At 41.0% G+C, this 18,922-nt stretch overlaps 1 protein-coding gene across 1 annotated transcript in view; it reads left to right on the top strand.

Moving 5' to 3' along the window:
• The first annotated feature begins 6,416 nt into the window (after positions 1–6,416).
• The window catches only part of LOC106073929 (uncharacterized), a 118,101-nt gene continuing 105,595 nt past the window's right edge, over positions 6,417–18,922 (top strand). The window contains exon 1 of the mRNA XM_056011038.1: positions 6,417–6,621. The gene's annotated coding sequence lies outside the window, so the exon portion shown is untranslated. The remainder of the gene's footprint in view (positions 6,622–18,922) is intronic.

Genomic DNA, 18,922 nt, shown 5'->3' with positions numbered 1-18,922 from the left:
CACAAATGAATATTGATATCCACTAATGAATATTGATATCCACAAATGAATATTGATATCCACTAATGAATATTGATATCCACAAATGAATATTGATATCCACTAATGAATATTGATATCCACTAATGAATATTGATATCCACTAATGATAATAATATTTAATTCCGAAGATTAAGTATGGGAGCAGTGTTTCATAAAGCCAGGGGCGTCCTGCACATTATTTCCACATCTGATGCAGACAAAGCCAGGGGCGTCCTGCACATTATTTCCACATCTGATGCAGACAAAGCCAGGGGCGTCCTGCACATTATTTCCACATCTGATGCAGACAAAGCCAGGGGCGTCCTGCACATTATTTCCACATCTGATGCAGACAAAGCCAGGGGCGTCCTGCACATTATTTCCACATCTGATGCAGACAAAGCCAGGGGCGTCCTGCACATTATTTCCACATCTGATGCAGACAAAGCCAGGGGCGTCCTGCACATTATTTCCACATCTGATGCAGACAAAGCCAGGGGCGTCCTGCACATTATTTCCACATCTGATGCAGACAAAGCCAGGGGCGTCCTGCGCATTATTTCCACATCTGATGCAGACAAAGCCAGGGGCGTCCTGCACATTATTTCCACATCTGATGCAGACAAAGCCAGGGGCGTCCTGCACATTATTTCCACATCTGATGCAGACAAAGCCGTTGACCGCCGGGGGGTATATTTCAGTTGTCTTTACGTTTCTTTGCCTGTCTTCTACAAGTACTTTTCTTTTTCTCAAATGTGTGTCCCGCGGCCCTCGTGAGATCGCTCCAACTTGCTCTTTTAGAGGCAATTTGCAGCCCAGCTGGCTACTTTCCTCTATGCAAGTGAGGGCAAAATGGCGCCTGAACTGTTCTTTATAGCGCTTACGGAGGTAGACAGTAGGCACCCCTTTTACGACGTTATTCTTTAAGCTCGCCCAAAAAAATATCGCTTTTGGCATGAGGTCGTCCTCCATGCAGGGTAAGTAACTAAGTATAGGGCCCAATGTTGATACCTGCAGTGACAAGTGAAAGCTGATGCTCACAAGTGAATTTTGATACAAACAAGTGCATTTTGGTATTCACAAGTGAATCTTGATACACTAAATTGAATGTTGATACACACAAATGAATCTTGATACAAGTGAATCTTGATAAACACAGGTGAATGATACATACAGTTAAATGTTGATACTCATAAGTGAATGTTGATACTCACAAGTGAATGTTAATACTCACAAGTGAATGTTGATACTCACAAGTGAATGTTGATACTCACAAGTGAATGTGGATACTCACAAGTGTATGTTGATACTCACAAGTGAATGTGGATACTCACAAGTGAATGTAGATACTCACAAGTGAATGTTGATACTCACAAGTGAATGTTGATACCAACAAGTGAATGTGGATACTCACAAGTGAATGTGGATACTCACAAGTGAATGTGGATACTCACAAGTGAATGTGGACTTTTTTTTTTTGGCGAATCACATGCTGCCACCCCCCCCCCCCAAAAAAAAATGAATTGAATGACCTACCCCCTTCCCCAATAAGCCTCGGAGGCTTAATCTTTATAATGAAGTTTTGAGGGGCCGCGTCATGGCTCACGGGCCGCAGACTAGGCATCCCTATTGAATTATTGAAATTCACTTCCATCTACACGTAACGCAAAAGTTTGCCATCTCAATGCATTGACAATATATGGAGTTTTGAGTTACTTGTGACAAAATATACATAGTATTATTTATACCTTTCGTTGCTTGACCGTTGATTGATAATACGCTTGCTTCGAGGTGTCTCGGGTTCGAATCTAGGTGAAAAATGGAATTTCGTTTTATTAGGTTGCCCCTATGCACCCCAATGTAATGTGTGCCTGACATTAGCTGAGGGGAAAGTAATTGCGGTTGATCGTTGCGCTGGTCACATGACACCCTCGTTAACCGTCTGCCATAGAAACAGATGGCCTTTACGTCTTGTACAAAGCCTATCTTATGCCGATATATCTATTATTGTTATTTTATTGTGTATTTCTGTATAAAAACGGTGGCTCTCCTATTTAACATTTTAAAGACTAACATTTCTCCCCCCCCTCCTTTTTTTCCCCTCCCGTCACACCATTAAAAAAAAACACGAAAAGTAAATTCGAAATTTCACTTTGAAATAAAAATCTCTCCCATGAATATTTGGTAGACTAACCAAAGAGTAAGAGAAAGTGACATTTCCCCCCCCCCCCTTTCCCAAACAGCTGAATGACTCTTCTATCGGTGAAACCGAAAAGTCTCAGTCTCGTCTGCTTAATATGCATTGGTTATCTGCCCTTGCGGTGGAGTCTTGGTTTAGTGTCCGCTGTAGCGTTAAAAGTGGAGATGGTGATGTGCCCCAAGGGGATTTCGGCTTTCACGATTCTGGGTTTATTTATGGCATTAACTGAAGCCATTTTAAAACCCCGGTGCCCATTTTTTTTTTTGCCCCTTTCACTAAAAGCTATGTTTGTTAGTTTTATTTTGATTATGTGCTGGACATTTCAAAGTGTAACTTTGTGTAGACAATCTCGACGTTGAAAAAGTAACAAAGTACGGGTTTTGAAGTTATTAAAGTTCCCCTTTCTGACATTGTGATCTATAGGGCAGATGTTGTAAAGGTCATTTGTTTCTGTGGCTTACGGTTAACGTGGGTGTCATGTGGCCAGCACAACGATCAACAGCCTTTACTTTTCCCCCAACTAATGTCAGGTACCCATTAGAGCTGGGTGGACTCAGAGGCGCCAGTCTTTGAATTTGTAGAAATTACCAAAAGTAGAACGTGAAATTGTTGCATACATCTGTTCATTGTAAAGAGTTTAACTGTGAATGGACCACAGTTTTAATGATTTAACTATATAAAATTTAGCTCTTGTGATATGGAGAGTAACCCTTGAGGGATTACGGGCACGACATGGCCTAAATTGTGCCGATGTGCCAAAAACTCAAACTCAATACACAAAGTCACTCGCCGAAGTTGCCCGAGAAGTTTAAACAATATATTTTAGGTTCGCCCCCCCCCCCCCCCCCAAAAAAAAAGCGAATCTACAATTACCCAATTCCAGATGCTTGCGAGGCCCCCCTCTTCTTTTTTTTTTTTTTACAATCACAACTATTACTTTTTGATCATTATACCAACATTTGTTATACAGCGTGCATAGGAAGCAACTTTAACTCAATAGGTGCCTGTGGGTTCATTAAAGTTACGTCAATCGTACAATGGGCCTACAATAAATATGTTAACTCTTTAAAAGCCTGTGTCAAGAGCCACGACTAATAGTGTAAATTGCGGGGCCCCTGACAGGCGCGGGGCCCAATTACAGCAATTGGTCAAATCAGCCTATTGTCGGCCCTGGGCGGTGAGGTTTAATTTCATAAGCATTATATATCTATCTAGAAAAACTAGGTTAAGCTTTGCCTCATTCTGAAAACGAGGTTGATAAGCAAGAATGGAAACTGACTAGTTACACGTAATGGACAAATCAAAGTGAGTGCCTTGAGTTCCACGTTACTGTCTTACAGCCCTGTCCCATTTAAGTTACCAATGAAGCCATCAAAACTTAACACTTTGACCGTTTCTAAATACCGAAATTTTGGATCATAAGACAAGCGGAACTAACCAATCATAAGTCGTAGCGCAGGCTCAGGATAACACATCTCTGAATTACCGCACGCGGCTATGTTGGTTTTATTATTTTTTTAACCACGTTTTTAATTCTAAGTAGTTAGCTCAATTGCCAGATTGGCCTCTATCGTTTTAGCACTTTAATGCAGAACAGAAACAAGAATTTGTTTGGCTTTTTTTTTTAATTTGGCTAATCACGCATTCGTTTTCCCCCCCTATTGTAATTTCTTTGGATTTAATACAGAAAAAAGCCATAAGCTATTTAGAGGCTAAGTGTATTGATTGTATGTGTCCATGTGATGGCATGCAGCTTGCCAATGTGTTTGCCTTGAGTAGCCTTCCATTTTATTATTCTATATTGGAATTTATTTATTTGTGAATAATTTTGTTCACAAAAAATATTTATATTTTAAAGAAAAGTTCATTTTTATATGCGAATGAAAATGTTATGGAAATGAATCATTTAGCCGATATTTTGTGATAAAAATTGAAAAGCTCACCAGGTTCTTGCTTCGGAATTTCGTTGGTTTCGGAAGATACTGCAACTAGCAGCATATAGCTATATATTGCTCAACTGTTGAAGCCTCTTTCGCCCAGACCAAATCTGTTTTTGGTACTTAAAGCGCTATCGAGATTGATTTCAATCTGAGGGTTCAAGAGACGCGACAAACATTCCAACAGCATGAAGTTTCTCAAATCTGGTGATTGTTTCTCGAAACTCTAAGGTCATCAACAACTCAATCTATAATAGTAATGGCAATGTCTACACATGCCTACGCAAACCCAGTTGCCACCTGCATATTTTCCGCGGCCTTCGTGAGAGCTCTCCAACTGTTTCTTTTAAAGTCCATCTGCTGCCAGCTACTTTCTTTTATGCCAGTGAGAGCGAAATGGCGCCTGAGGTGACCTTTATAGCGCTTACGGTGAGGGGGGGGGGCACCTCTGTTATGCCGTCCACTTTGAAGCTCGCCAAAGAAGTTCGTTTTTGTCACGTGGGCTAAGTGACCCAGCACAACTATCGAACGGAAAGTAGTGCTTCTATACTGTCCACACCATCCTCAGCAGAACATGGTTATTTGTAAGGGAGTCCAGCCAGCATGTGACTTTTAGAACTTTTGGTTTAGAGATTATATGCGATATTTTTGTAGAGCAAAATAATGAAGTAAAGTACCACATGAACATTTGTACAAAGAGTGCGCCGCTTTCTTTGCTGTGTGTTTACGTCATAATTCTGTATGACGTATTTGTGTTCTTTCTGGTTTCGCATTTGTCATCTTCATTGCTACTTGAGTCATTTTAATTTGATCGGTATATCAACATTTAATATACAACATGAATAGGAAGCAAGTCAAACTCAATAGGCACAAGTGTGGCATTATTAAAGTTACATCAATCGTACGATACACTTAATAGGTTAACCCTTTAAGTTCCACATCTCTAGAAGCATGTGACAAGAGCTATGACTGATAGTGATGTGCTAAATGTATATTGCGATCCGCTGCCAGGCGGGGGGCCCAATTAGGAGCGATCGGTCAAATCGGCCTAAGGCCGGCTCTGAAGGTAATCCCGAACTAGCAATGCAACACCAATACTGGCACTCTATAAAAATAAATAACAAAACTCCTAACGTCTGAACTAAAACTAGAAATATGAATCGAATCCTTATAAAAACGTTATGGCTAACTCTAGGACAAGCAACGTTTCACAGACTAGACTTTACAGAATAGTAACAGTTGTTATTGTAAAACAAACTTAGAAGAGGGGCCTCGCATGTATCGAATAAATTGGGCCCCGCAATTAGTAAGACCGGCCCTGATTACCATTGCCAGTGTAGCTATTATATTGCCAGTTTTGAGGTGTCATTTGCCAGTAGAAAATTGTTGAAGCCAGTAGTGGATCCTGTTCTTCAAGTCACTGCTCATCTCGTGCCATTCTTGGGAATGTTACTAGAGAAACTGTTACCAGCAGTGCGAAAGGTTCCAACATTTTATTGATTATTGATATTGTTGTAAACTTCTTCCCCCCCCCCCCCCCTGTCTGACCTTTTGTTTTCCCACGTGAAAAACTTTTTGAGTTGTTTTTTTTGTGCTTGTAGGGAAACTGACCTGAGGGCTGTGTTGATGTGTTAACAGAGAAGTTATGTCAGCAGAACAGCAAAATGATTGGGATTCCCCTATTCCTCATGTCTTAAAGAGGAGCAGTTCATGCAACTACAGGTTACACGCCAGCCAAATTATTGTTTGGTCGAGAACTTAGGATGCCAGCCAATCTCTTATTTGGACAGCCAGGACAACAACCAACAACGGCAAGCGAATATGTAACAGGACTTCGAAGAAGACTAGAAGAGGTTCATGCTATTGCACGGAGTAGGATAAAAGACAGTAGCGACCTTATGAAAACCATATACGATAGAAGGGCCTATTTTACGGGTTTTGTAGAACATGATCTTGTCTGGCTATACAACCCCAAGAGAAAGAGGGAATATCGCCAAAATTACAGAAAGACTGGGATTGTGAAAAGGATCAATGACGTTGTGTACCGGATCCAGAAGGGCCCTCGAACTAAATGCAAAGTAGTGCACCTAGATCGGTTGAACTGTTATTGTGGAGATAAGGGAGAGTCTGTTCGGTACACACAGACCTAGGGAGGAGGCAGTGTTGTAAACTTGTTCCCCCTCCCCCCGACTGACCTTTTGTTTTCCCACGTCAAAAACTTTTTGAGTTGTGTCTTTGTCTGTGCTTGTAGGGAAACTGACCTGAGGGGTGTGTTGATGTGTTAACAGAGAAGTTATGAGTTTGGATTTCTTGATTGAGGATTGTTTTTTTTTCTATTGTGTTAGTGAATCGGGATATGTAAATTCGATTTGGAGATTGTGACATTATTTCTTTAAATCGGGGATATTCATTGATCCTAGTTGGATCTGCAATCGGAGAGGTTCCAGCGATCCTGAGAGCACGGTGAGTTATTTACTTTCGTTCAATCCCACGTCGTAACAAGATAATAGAGCTGTTTTATTTTAGATTCATATGTGCAGTTTGGCAGAGGGCCGGTCCTACAGTTTGGCAGGGCCGGTCCTACAGTTTGGCAGGGCCGGTCCTACAGTTTGGCAGGGCCGGTCCTACAGTTTGGGTCTTGAAATAATGACTACCATCCTCTTCATCCAGAACACTATCATTGTGTAACTAGTAGCCTATAGAATTAGATTTTATTGTTTGTTATTTAAATCTTCATACACATAATGTGTTACGTCGTGTGTGCGCCTAGTGTTTCTGTAAGGCTGACTTGGGAGAATTGCAATTACTGTAAAATTGTTCATAACCGTAACATAATAATACTATTTCAATTGTAAGATTTTGTAATCTATGTCCTCCTTCAGTCGCGAAGCGACTATGGATCATCTCATAGAAATGGGATGAATGCATTAGCTCTGGTCCGAACGATTTCGCCCAGACATCTGTTCCCCCCTCCCCACGTAGCTGATGTATCCAAAGAAACGGCAGTGCCGATACAGTTTGGGGTCAGCGGCGTCGCAGGTTCTGCCAGGGTTTAGATTTTATAATGTATAAATATATTACATGGGCGTAGCCAGGGGGGGGTTCTTGGGGTTCAAACCCCCCCCCGAAATGAAATCCCCCCCTGCGGGGGGGGGGGACGGAATTAAGTGACTGATTTTTGCTTTCATTTTGTTTATTTTAGGTGAGATTTTAATACTAAATCATCACTTACCACAGCACAGCCGAGGCAGTTTTGAGTTAAAAACCCTCTACCAGGGGGTTTTGAGATTAAATCCCCCTACCAGGGGGTTTTGAGATTTTAAAAACTCCTATCAGGGGGTTTTGAGATTTTAAAAACCCCTATCAGGGGGTTTTGAGATACAAATCCCTCTACCAGGGGGCTTTGAGTTTAAAACCCCCTACAGGGGGTTTTGAATTTTAAACCCCCTACCAGTGGTTTTTGCAGTTAAATCCCCCTCTTCTATAAAACAAAACAAAAAAAAAATGCAAACAACAATCCCCAAATTCCAACAGCACAGTTGAGGAAGATTTTGATTTTAAAACCCCATCCAAAATTTACGATAACCCCCATCTTCAATATCAAAAAAGCAAATTACACACTCAAAATTCTATGAGCGTAGCCAAAGGGGTTTTGAGTTTAAATCCCTCTCCTCCAGATGGCTTTTTCTTTAAAGTTTAAAACCCCTCCAGATGGTTTTGAGTTTAAAATTCCCCTACAGAGCGTTTAGAGTTGAAAACTTCTCTCTTCAATATTATTTTAAAGCAAACTACAGTCACCAAATTCTATGATCGTAGCTAAATGGGGTTTTGAATTAAAAACAAAACAAACAAAAAACCAGAAATTTTTTAGTTTAATTAAAACCCCGCAACAGATGATTTGACGAAAAAACTTTCCTTTTCGATATAAAATCTAAAGCGAAATACAGGCATGTAATTCCAAGAGCGTAGTCAAGAAAGGTTACAAATTTCTACCAGTGGCTTGGGTTCCATTAATTAAGTGTGAATAGTCTTCTGCAGAAATTGAAAATCATTAAATGTGTCTCAACAAAGATGGCTAAGACAGATTTTAGGAGTCAGTCATTTTTAGGAGTCAGTCATAGAGATCGGGTCTAAATCAAAGAAATCATATGCCGAACTGGGAGTCGAATCCTTAGTAAGGTTGTGACAGAGCGTCGCATGAGGTTTTGCGGGACATGTTTTCCGTCAAAATGAATTACGCAAAATAAGAGTTGCGGAAACAGCTTGCCGGAAAATGCACCGAACGGCGCGAGAGGGTCTAAGTCAGTAAGAATAGCACATTAGGTTTTTGAAATAAAACTTTTAATAGCAAGATAATGCACTGTAGATACCTCAGAATATGCATTTTGTTGGCTTTCAATACCAGAAATAGTGCTCGGCGGCGGGGCCTCGCCCCGCGCTGGGGGAGCGCTGCGAACTCCCCCAGACCCCCTTGCTAGCAAGGGCGGGGAGTCTACAATAAACAATAAAAGTCTTCCGAAAGGGTCAGAATGTAATAAAGATTAATTATGTACACACACACACACACACATATATATATCGCGAAAGGGGGGGGGGGAGGTCGGGGGGGGGGGGGGAAATCCCCCCCCACAAAACCCTCCCCGAAAAAAAATCCTGGCTACGCCCATGAATATATATATATATTGTTACGAATGAACAGTGACAGGTAGAGGTCACTATGTGTGACCCCGGCGAGATGACACAGCACCGAGTGTTATCTGGAATCTATGCATGTAAACAAAGACAGGATGGGACGTGCCTCACGTGTTGTTCCAGAGGACGAACAGATTTACGAAGGGGGGCATTGTGACAAATGAACAGTGACAGTTAGAGGTCACTACGTGTGACCTCGGCGAGATGACACTGCAGCAGGCATCCCCTGGAATCGACATGTATAAACAACAACAGGATGTGATGTTTCCTCCCATGTTGTTCCAGAGGGTACTAGCAGTGTTTTTGCAACAATAGACAAGCGATTAGGGACTCTTTATAAACCAGAGATGTTCATGTGAAAAGAGTCAGTACAGTCGTCGATACTGTTCTCTACTGTGCGAGACAGTAGAAGAGAGTGGACTTGAGCCGTTACAGTCGATACAGTCGATGTAAGACGTATACGCTACATGTTACAGTGACGAATTGTTATAGTTATAATTCAATAAAGTTATTTAAAGCTGAAAGTTGAGTCGTCAAGTTCTTTGCAGTGTTTCTTTTATTTGTGTGCCTAGTACATTTAGCCAGAAAATCAGAAATACGTAACAATTGGTGTCAGAAGTGGGATGTTTTTCTGGCTGAAATGTCTTCGAGGAAACTACTTAACCAGCTGTTGGTCAAAGAATTAAGGCTAGAACTTCGTGAGAGAGGTCTGCAGCTCAATGGTAACAAAGAAACACTAACAGAACGCCTAAGACAGGCCCTTATTGAGGAAGATCAAGATCCAGATGAATACATATTTGAATTAAACCCAGATATGACAGAGATCCTGAGTAACATGCAGGGCCAGATGGACTTAATGAAGGAGAGCCTTAAGAAAATAAACGCCATGAATGAAAACGTAAATGAACAGATGAGCTCTATGAACGAGAAGATTGACCAGAGAGTCAACACTGTGGAAAAAGAAATGGAAGAGATAAGGACTCATGTCCAAGAACAACTGAGTAAGGAACGGGGTACTAGAACAAAAACATTAGTGCCCGAAATCTCTGGGAAGATAAAGCCGCCTGTGTTTGATGGATCCATCTCATGGACTGTTTACAAAAGACAGTTTGAGGCAGCGGCCAAGGTTAATAACTGGAACACTGAAGAAGAGAAAGCGACTGCTCTGGTGTTAGCTTTAAGAGGGAAGGCAGCAGAACTGCTTCAGTCAATAACAAATCAACAAGATTACGCTGCCATTGTTAAGGCTATGGAGCTCCGTTACGGAGACGAACATTTACAAGAAGTTTATAGAGTTCAGTTGAAAACCCGACAACAACGCTCCGGTGAAACCTTGCAAGAGCTAGAGGCGGACATAGAACGTCTTGCTCATTTGGCATATCCAACAGCAGCACAAGACTTTCTGGACGTCATTATCACTGATGCATTCATTGATGCTATTCGAGATCCAGAACTGAAGAAGGCAATAAGAATCAGTGGTAAGCGCAAATCCAGCGAATCTCTGGTCTACGCCCTCTCCTATGAAGCCGCCAAAGACGCCTCTAAGAATATCCATCATGGGCGTATGCTGGAAGTCCAAGAAGAAGATCTTACACAACTTCTCAGAAGGGTAACTGAAGTGCTAGAAGAACGCAGACCAAATAAGAAGCAAGAAGGACAGAATAGAACCAGTGTACGTTGTTGGAATTGTGGAGAACCTGGCCATCTACAAAGGAACTGCACGAGAAGATTTCCCCGACAAACAGAGTATCAGCACAGACCGGAGACAGATGCAAGGTCAGGTGCTCATGTCTACCAGGGAAACTAACTTTCGCCGGTTTTATGGGGCAAAAATCGGCGATCAAGAACATGACAGCCCCTGCAACTATAATTCCAGTCGCTGTGTTAGGGAAGAATAAAAGTCTGTACATCAATGGTAGAATTGGATCTCGAAATTACCGTTTTCTTCTAGATACTGGTGCCTCACGTTCAGTCATTCGTCCAGACATTGTCAAAAAGAACGAAATCAAGAGAGTGAACTCTTACTCCTTGAAGACGGCCAGTGGAGAGATGATGCCTATACATGGACTGACAAATATAAACTTTGAGCTCGGGCATCAGTCATTTATACATGAATTTCTGATCGCTAACATTACGGATGACTGTATTATTGGGCTCGATTTTATGCAGAAATGTGAATTCTCTCTGAACATCGGAGGTGGTACTTTGAAATGTGGTGATGTTGAGATTCCCTTGCTCGGGGATGAAGATGAAGAGAATGGTCAAATAAGAAGAATCCTTTTAACAGAAGATACAAGTTTGCCAGCTCAGTCTGAAGCAATTATCTGGGGAAAGTTAGAGCATGGTCAAACTGCAACGATGACGGCGATAGTGGAAGGCATTGAAAATGACAACAGCGGAATGGCAGTAGGAAAAACATTGGTCCTTGTCGGAAAAGATCAAAAGGTGCCCGTCAGAATCATGAACCTCGGCCTACAGGAGAGACATCTAGAGAAAGACAGCCCCATCGCAATATGTAATACTCTTGACCTGATAAGAAACTGTAATAATGATATCACGATCGTTAATTCCACCAAACCTTTCAATCCACAAATTACCAAGCTCCTGACAGAAATGAAAGTGAATTTATCAGATGAGCAGTTTAGCAAAGCGGAACAGTTGATCATTGAGTTTGAAGATATTCTGCCATCTGATGAAACAGACTGCGGACGGACAAACATGGTACAACATCGAATAGACACTGGAAACACCAGACCGATTCGACAGCCACCACGTCGCTTGCCGCTAGCAAAGCAACAAGAAGCTATGGACATGATAGAGGGCATGACGCAGCAAGGAATCATTGAGCCCTCAAATAGTCCTTGGTGTTCGCCTATTGTCTTAGTAAAGAAGAAGGATGGATCTATGCGATTTTGTGTAGATTACAGAGCTCTGAATGAAGTCACACATAAAGATAGTTATCCACTTCCTAGAATCGACGATACTTTGGACACGCTTGCAGGGTCCCAGGTATTTTCTACTCTCGACCTAAAGAGTGGGTATTGGCAAGTTGAAATGCATCCCAATGATAGAGAGAAAACCGCCTTCTCTGCTGGCAATGGCCTCTGGCAATTTACTGTGATGCCATTCGGTCTCTGCAACGCACCAGCCACCTTTGAACGATTGATGGAGAGGGTTTTACGAGGACTTCATTGGACTACATGCCTTGTTTACCTTGATGACATTATTGTCATTGGCAAAACGTTTGAAGAGCACCTTGCAAATCTGAAGGAAGTATTACAACGGATAAGAAGTGCGGGAATGAGACTCAGCCCAAAGAAGTGTTCCTTATTCAGGAAAAACGTTAAGTACCTTGGTCACATTGTGTCAAATGACGGAGTCAGCACTGACCCTGACAAAGTTGAGGCGGTGAAACGATGGCCTACGCCAAGTAATATCCATGAGCTGAGAAGTTTCTTGGGACTCTGTACATACTACCGACGTTTCGTGCCAAATTTCTCAAACATCTGTAAGGTCCTTCATCAACTGACAGAGCAAAAGAGGCCATTTATTTGGACATCTGAATGTCAAGAAGCTTTCGAGAGGCTGAAAAACACACTATCCTCATCACCAGTATTGGCCTACCCCATTCCAGGGAAGACATTCATACTCGACACAGATGCAAGCAACACTGGAATAGGCGCAGTCTTGTCCCAAAAGGTGGATGAAACTGAACGAGTCATCGCATACTTCAGTCGAAGCCTATCGAGAGCTGAAAGGAACTACTGTGTGACGAGACGTGAATTGCTGGCTGCTGTGGATGCAATAAAACATTTCCACAAGTACCTATACGGGCAGAAATTTATCTTAAGGTCAGATCACGCAGCTCTGCAATGGTTGCTTTCGTTTAAGAGCCCTGAAGGTCAGGTGGCAAGGTGGATCGAACGTCTTCAAACCTATGAATTTGAAACTAAGCACCGAAAAGGGCAAATTCACCAAAATGCTGATGCACTGTCTCGACGACCCTGCAAAGCAGAATGTAAGCACTGCAAGAGGGCTGAAGAAAAGGAGGTAGCTGTCAATTGTCTTCGGCTCGGAGTAGATGTTTCCGGACCCTGGTGTGATAAAAGGATTCGAGAGGACCAAATGCAAGATGAAGATCTGGCTCCCATTCTTCTATGGAAAGAAGATGGACAACGGCCAAATTGGAAAGACATCTCTGAGAAGGGGGTAGCCACCAAGGCGTACTGGGCTCAGTGGGACTCGCTGACGTTAGTCAATGGTGTCATCAAAAGAGCTTGGGAATCTGCTGATGGAACATCCAATCGCCTTCAGCTGATGTTACCGAAGGTGAGAGTTGCTGAAGTACTGAAAGAGATGCATAATGGCGCTAGCGGATCTCATCTTGGTGTCAATAAGACTCTGGAAAAGGTTCGTCAGCGGTTCTACTGGTTCAGATATAGAGAGGATGTAGAGGAATGGTGTCGAAGGTGCGACATATGTGCGGCAGCAAAAGGCCCTCGACGCAAAACTAGGGGTCTTTTGCAACAGTATAATGTTGGTGTTCCATTCGAGAGGATCGCAATAGATGTAGCAGGCCCATTTCCTGAAACCAAGAAAGGAAACAAATACATCTTGGTAGTCATGGACTATTTCAGCAAATGGCCAGAAGCTTATGCCATACCAAATCAAGAAGCTATCACAGTGGCCGAAACACTCGTGGATAACTGGATCAGTCGCTTTGGTGTACCTAATGAGTTGCACTCTGACCAGGGCAGGAACTTCGAGTCCAAAGTTTTCCAGGAGATGTGCAAGACACTTGGCATCGAAAAGACTCACACGACAGCTCTCCATCCGCAATCTGATGGGATGGTGGAGCGATTCAACAGAACCCTAGAACAACATCTGTCTAAGGTTACTGATGACCGACAAGACGACTGGGACAGCCATATCCCCATGTTCCTCATGTCATACAGAGGATCCGTTCATAGCACCACAGGATATACCCCAGCGAAGATGTTATTTGGTCGTGAGCTTCGTCTACCATGTGACCTGTTATTTGGGATTCCGAGAGATACGCCAGTGTCTTCAACTGAATATGTCACCAATCTCCGAAGACGATTGGAGAATGCTCATGTATTGGCCCGCAGAAACATCAAGACCAACAGTGACCTGATGAAAACGAGGTATGACAAACGGGCCAATACGTCGGGGTTCCATGAGAATGATCTAGTGTGGCTCTATAACCCACAGAGACGAAAAGGCAGATCCCCGAAACTCCAAAGAGACTGGGAAGGTCCATACCGTGTCGTAAAAAGAATAAACGACGTGGTCTACCGGATACAGAAAAGTCCACGGTCCAAGCTGAAGGTTGTCCACGTTGACCGACAACATCAGTACCGTGGTGAAATAGAATCTGTTCGGGACGAACAGATCTAAGAAGGGGGCAGTGTTACGAATGAACAGTGACAGGTAGAGGTCACTATGTGTGACCCCGGCGAGATGACACAGCACCGAGTGTTATCTGGAATCTATGCATGTAAACAAAGACAGGATGGGACGTGCCTCACGTGTTGTTCCAGAGGACGAACAGATTTACGAAGGGGGGCATTGTGACAAATGAACAGTGACAGTTAGAGGTCACTACGTGTGACCTCGGCGAGATGACACTGCAGCAGGCATCCCCTGGAATCGACATGTATAAACAACAACAGGATGTGATGTTTCCTCCCATGTTGTTCCAGAGGGTACTAGCAGTGTTTTTGCAACAATAGACAAGCGATTAGGGACTCTTTATAAACCAGAGATGTTCATGTGAAAAGAGTCAGTACAGTCGTCGATACTGTTCTCTACTGTGCGAGACAGTAGAAGAGAGTGGACTTGAGCCGTTACAGTCGATACAGTCGATGTAAGACGTATACGCTACATGTTACAGTGACGAATTGTTATAGTTATAATTCAATAAAGTTATTTAAAGCTGAAAGTTGAGTCGTCAAGTTCTTTGCAGTGTTTCTTTTATTTGTGTGCCTAGTACATTTAGCCAGAAAATCAGAAATACGTAACAATATATATATATATATATATATATATATATATATATATATATATATATATATATATATATATATATATATATATATTAGATATATGGTTCCTTCTGTCTCGGAAGACAATAAATGCGCCAAGGTGAGTCATTGGCTTTGGTATCGTACTGAGACGAGGAAAAATCTGAAGTGACTAATCAAGCCAATTCTGTAGCGGCAGAGTTTGCCACAGTTCTGGCATGTTTATGCATCTGTTTTAGGGCTAGCTGGAGGCGCGGTGGCTGAACTGTAAAGCGCTTGGCTTCCGAAACGGGGGTCCCGGGTTCGAATACTGGTGAAGACTGGGCTTTTGAATGTCGGGATCTTTGGGCGTCTCTGAGTCTACCCATCTCTAATGGCTACCTGACATTAGTTGGAGAAAAGTAAAGGCTGTTGTTCTTTATATGACACCCTTGTTAACCGTAGGCCACAGAAACAGATGACTTTTACATCATATACCTTATAGATCACAAGGTCTGCAAGAGGAACTTTACGTTTTTTAGGGCTAGCTGATAGGGCAGCTTTCTTTTTCTTTCACTCGACTAAGGCAGCTTAGATTCTTTGACACCCTGCGAGGTTCTGTACCGACCAGCACAGTCCATGCCTGTCCTGAGCTACCGCATTCTTTCGTTGATACCTGTGGTTTTCATGTTTTGCTTGCTGACATCTCTGTAGGTAAGCCCTTAGGTCTGACTTCCTCCGCAAGCTTAGCATATAGGATGTCTTTATAGCAGGGTGCGCAACCTTTTTCTTTCGAGGGCCGCATAAAAAAAAATAGGAATGGGGGGCCACAGTTATATAATATGTATTTACAACTTAGAAAATATACATTGAATAGTGTATTAGACATGTACATCTTTTTTTACACTACTGTTTGAGGAATTACAAGAAGATTTAGCGATTTCTAAAAGTAATTTTACGAATATTTTTCAAAATTTTGTTATTGCCTTTTTACATCACAAAAATTCATCACAACAATCTGGTTGTATTGTTGTACTTAATGTAAAATATTTAATTTTACACTCGTGCATAATGTGCTGGAACTGTGGTGGAACTAGCTAACTAGTTGTTATCCTTATGACTGCTGTCAAATTACAGTCTGTCAGCATCGAGTTGTTCTTACATTTGTTTGTTTTCAAACAAAACAAAACAAAGTTCACGATCTATGTGAAATAATGTAAAAATTTAGCATTAAGTTTGTTTTAAGTGTGGAAATAACAGCTTCTAGCACCCATAAAACTCCAGTGGAAGGTCGTAATTTTTATTGGAGGTATTTCATCTGGAGCTGAATCAGCTTTTGTATTTCTGTAAAGGTGAAGTGAGGATATTGAAAACTGGTATCAAGATCTTGATGTCTTAAAATTTGCTTTGCAAATTCAACAAGTCTTGTACTTTTGAACCATTTTACTAGAAACTTGTCAGCAAAGGAAAATGATTAACCCTGTTTTCACTTGCTTGCCTTGAGAAATGGAAAAGTTTTGTTTGGAAAAATACATATCATGAATTATTATCATGTGTAAGCAACTCATTGATATATATTAGATAGTTGAAAAACACGAAGTCTGTCTTGACTCTTCTTTAGAAATAGTAGTAACAAAGTCAAAGTCTATGTCCCTCAAAGAGCATAACAATGTCTTCCTTGAGATCCCATATTCTTCTCAATACCTTGCCTACGCTAACTCAGCGGACACTGTGGTACCGAACATCGTAATGTTTTGTTTCCACATCTTCAAGTACTTCTCGGAACTGCATGTGGTTAAGACCCCTAGCTCTGATAAGTTTGATCGCTGAGATAATTGGGTCAATAAAGTGTTTCATATTCAATGCAGTTTTGTGCAAACTTTCCCGTGTAGTGTTTATAGTTGGGATACTGTTCTTTTATTTATATAAAAAAAAACCTGTTTTTCTCAGTAAAAGCACGGGCTCCATCAGTTCTTATACTTGCCATCTTGTTCCAAGTCTACCCAAAACGTTCAACACAGTTCTTCATAGCATTGAATAAATACTGGCCTAAGTTTATGTCTTTGACTAAATGTTTGGAAATATTGCAAACAAACATAATCTTCATTTGCTTTAAACTTTGTAGAATGACATGCAGAGACAATGTTACTTCAGCCTCTTCATCATAAGAGATAAGATATATTTAACATTATTTAATGATTTTTTTCCCCTTTTATTATCTGTTTAATCTGTGGGCACACCTGAATTCTGTAGGTCTTCGCGGGCTGCTTAAAACACTCTGGCATGTGGCTCGCGGACCGTAATTTGCCCACCCCTGCTATATAGTATTAACATTAACTTTTTTACATAATATATAGTCCCGACAGATTTTAATACTCATGACATAAATGGAAAGTGAAACATGCTACCCCCAAAATTCTAATTCCAAATTCGACATATTAGATCTACCTTGAAGGAGGCCAGTAGTTCAGTAAATGTACACATATTCTTTTCACTCTTGTTAATAATTTCTATCTAATCTCAAACAAATCTAAGCACAATTTTTTATACAATTGGTGGTCTTCTTAGAAAAATATTGAACTTAGCTGGATAAATAATTTTTTTTTCCAATATTTTTGTGTTGTTGTTTTTTAAGATTGTAGTATAAATAAATAATTTAAAATCAATTTAGCCTAGCAATAATTTGCTCAATGCACGCAGCGAAGGGTTCTCGAATAAAAAAGAGTTTATAGTTTTTGTTTGTTTGTTTGGTTTAAATTTAAATATACTTTCCTGTAGATCTAAATGTTTGCTTAAAAAGACATTTAAAAAAAACGCAATAGAATTCAGTAATTGACAAATGACAAAACCAAAATTAGTCTAGATCTATTACACATTTAATTACATGACTGATCCAAATTAACTTTGTTTTTTTTTTTAAGTATTTCTTTAAAAAAAAATTTTTTTTACTAGGATGATTAGAGTACTCTAGACGCCAGGGAAATGCATTTCTCAATTCTGATTGCAAGAAACTATTTCAATGTCTGGCCGTTGTATCAATTGTTACTTACACTTTTGTTTTGTTGACATGCGCTCTTCTTACTCTAGCAAAATGTGGACTCTAGGAGAATGAAATGATGAAGCTCAGAACGCAGGAAAACGCTTACAGCGCCAAACCAGATCCCCAGCTGGCTAAATGTTTGAGAAACACTGTCTTAGCGTGTCCTAACGAGCTTATAGATGGCAATCTGCAAAATAATAAGGTTCAATGCCACTGAAATAGTACTTTTAGTACGTTCGTTCTTCGTCATTGATTGAGAACCGCTGAAGTCGTGCAGACATTTTATTACCTGCAAGATAATCAGATAGATAATAAGATATATTAGCTCTCTCAATTAGACCAATCAATGTCCATTTCTGACCGAATTTTAATATCTTCCAAAAGCAAACTAAACTATGCCGTTTTACAGTAATCAATACTTCCATTGTTTAAAAAATATTATTGAAGAACAAATCATCATTAAAGCTGTGAAAGGTTGCCTGGGTTTTTCCCCCCAGCTCTTCGACTTAAAAAAAATTTTCTTGGTGATTCTGTATGGACTCAGTATGGAGTGTTCTGAAGTGATCTGGCTCCATGATAATGCGGGAAGTGGTAATGGATATAAACATTGCATTACCTATAAGATGCTTCCAAATGCATGTTTCTTGTGGTTGGCCTTGCCCTTGTAGTTGGCTGTCTGACCTCGACACATTACTCTGAAGATGTCTGGGTTTCTTGTACGCGTGTATTCTATGTACTTAACTAACAAGTAACAAGACCTACACATGTAACAAGTAAAAAGACCTACACATGTAACAAGTAACAAGACCTACACATGGAACAAGTAACAAGACCTACACATGGAACAAGTAACAAGACCTACACATGGAACAAGTAACAAGACCTACACATGGAACAAGTAACAAGACCTACACATGGAACAAGTAACAAGACCTACACATGGAACAAGTAACAAGACCTACACATGGAACAAGTAACAAGACCTACACATGGAACAAGTAACAAGACC

Source organism: Biomphalaria glabrata, chromosome 14 (genome assembly GCF_947242115.1).
Source record: "Biomphalaria glabrata chromosome 14, xgBioGlab47.1, whole genome shotgun sequence".
In the NCBI taxonomy this organism is placed as follows: Eukaryota; Metazoa; Mollusca; class Gastropoda; family Planorbidae; genus Biomphalaria; species Biomphalaria glabrata.
Note: the sequence above shows the minus strand (reverse complement) of the source record. Positions and strands in the feature narration are given on the sequence as shown.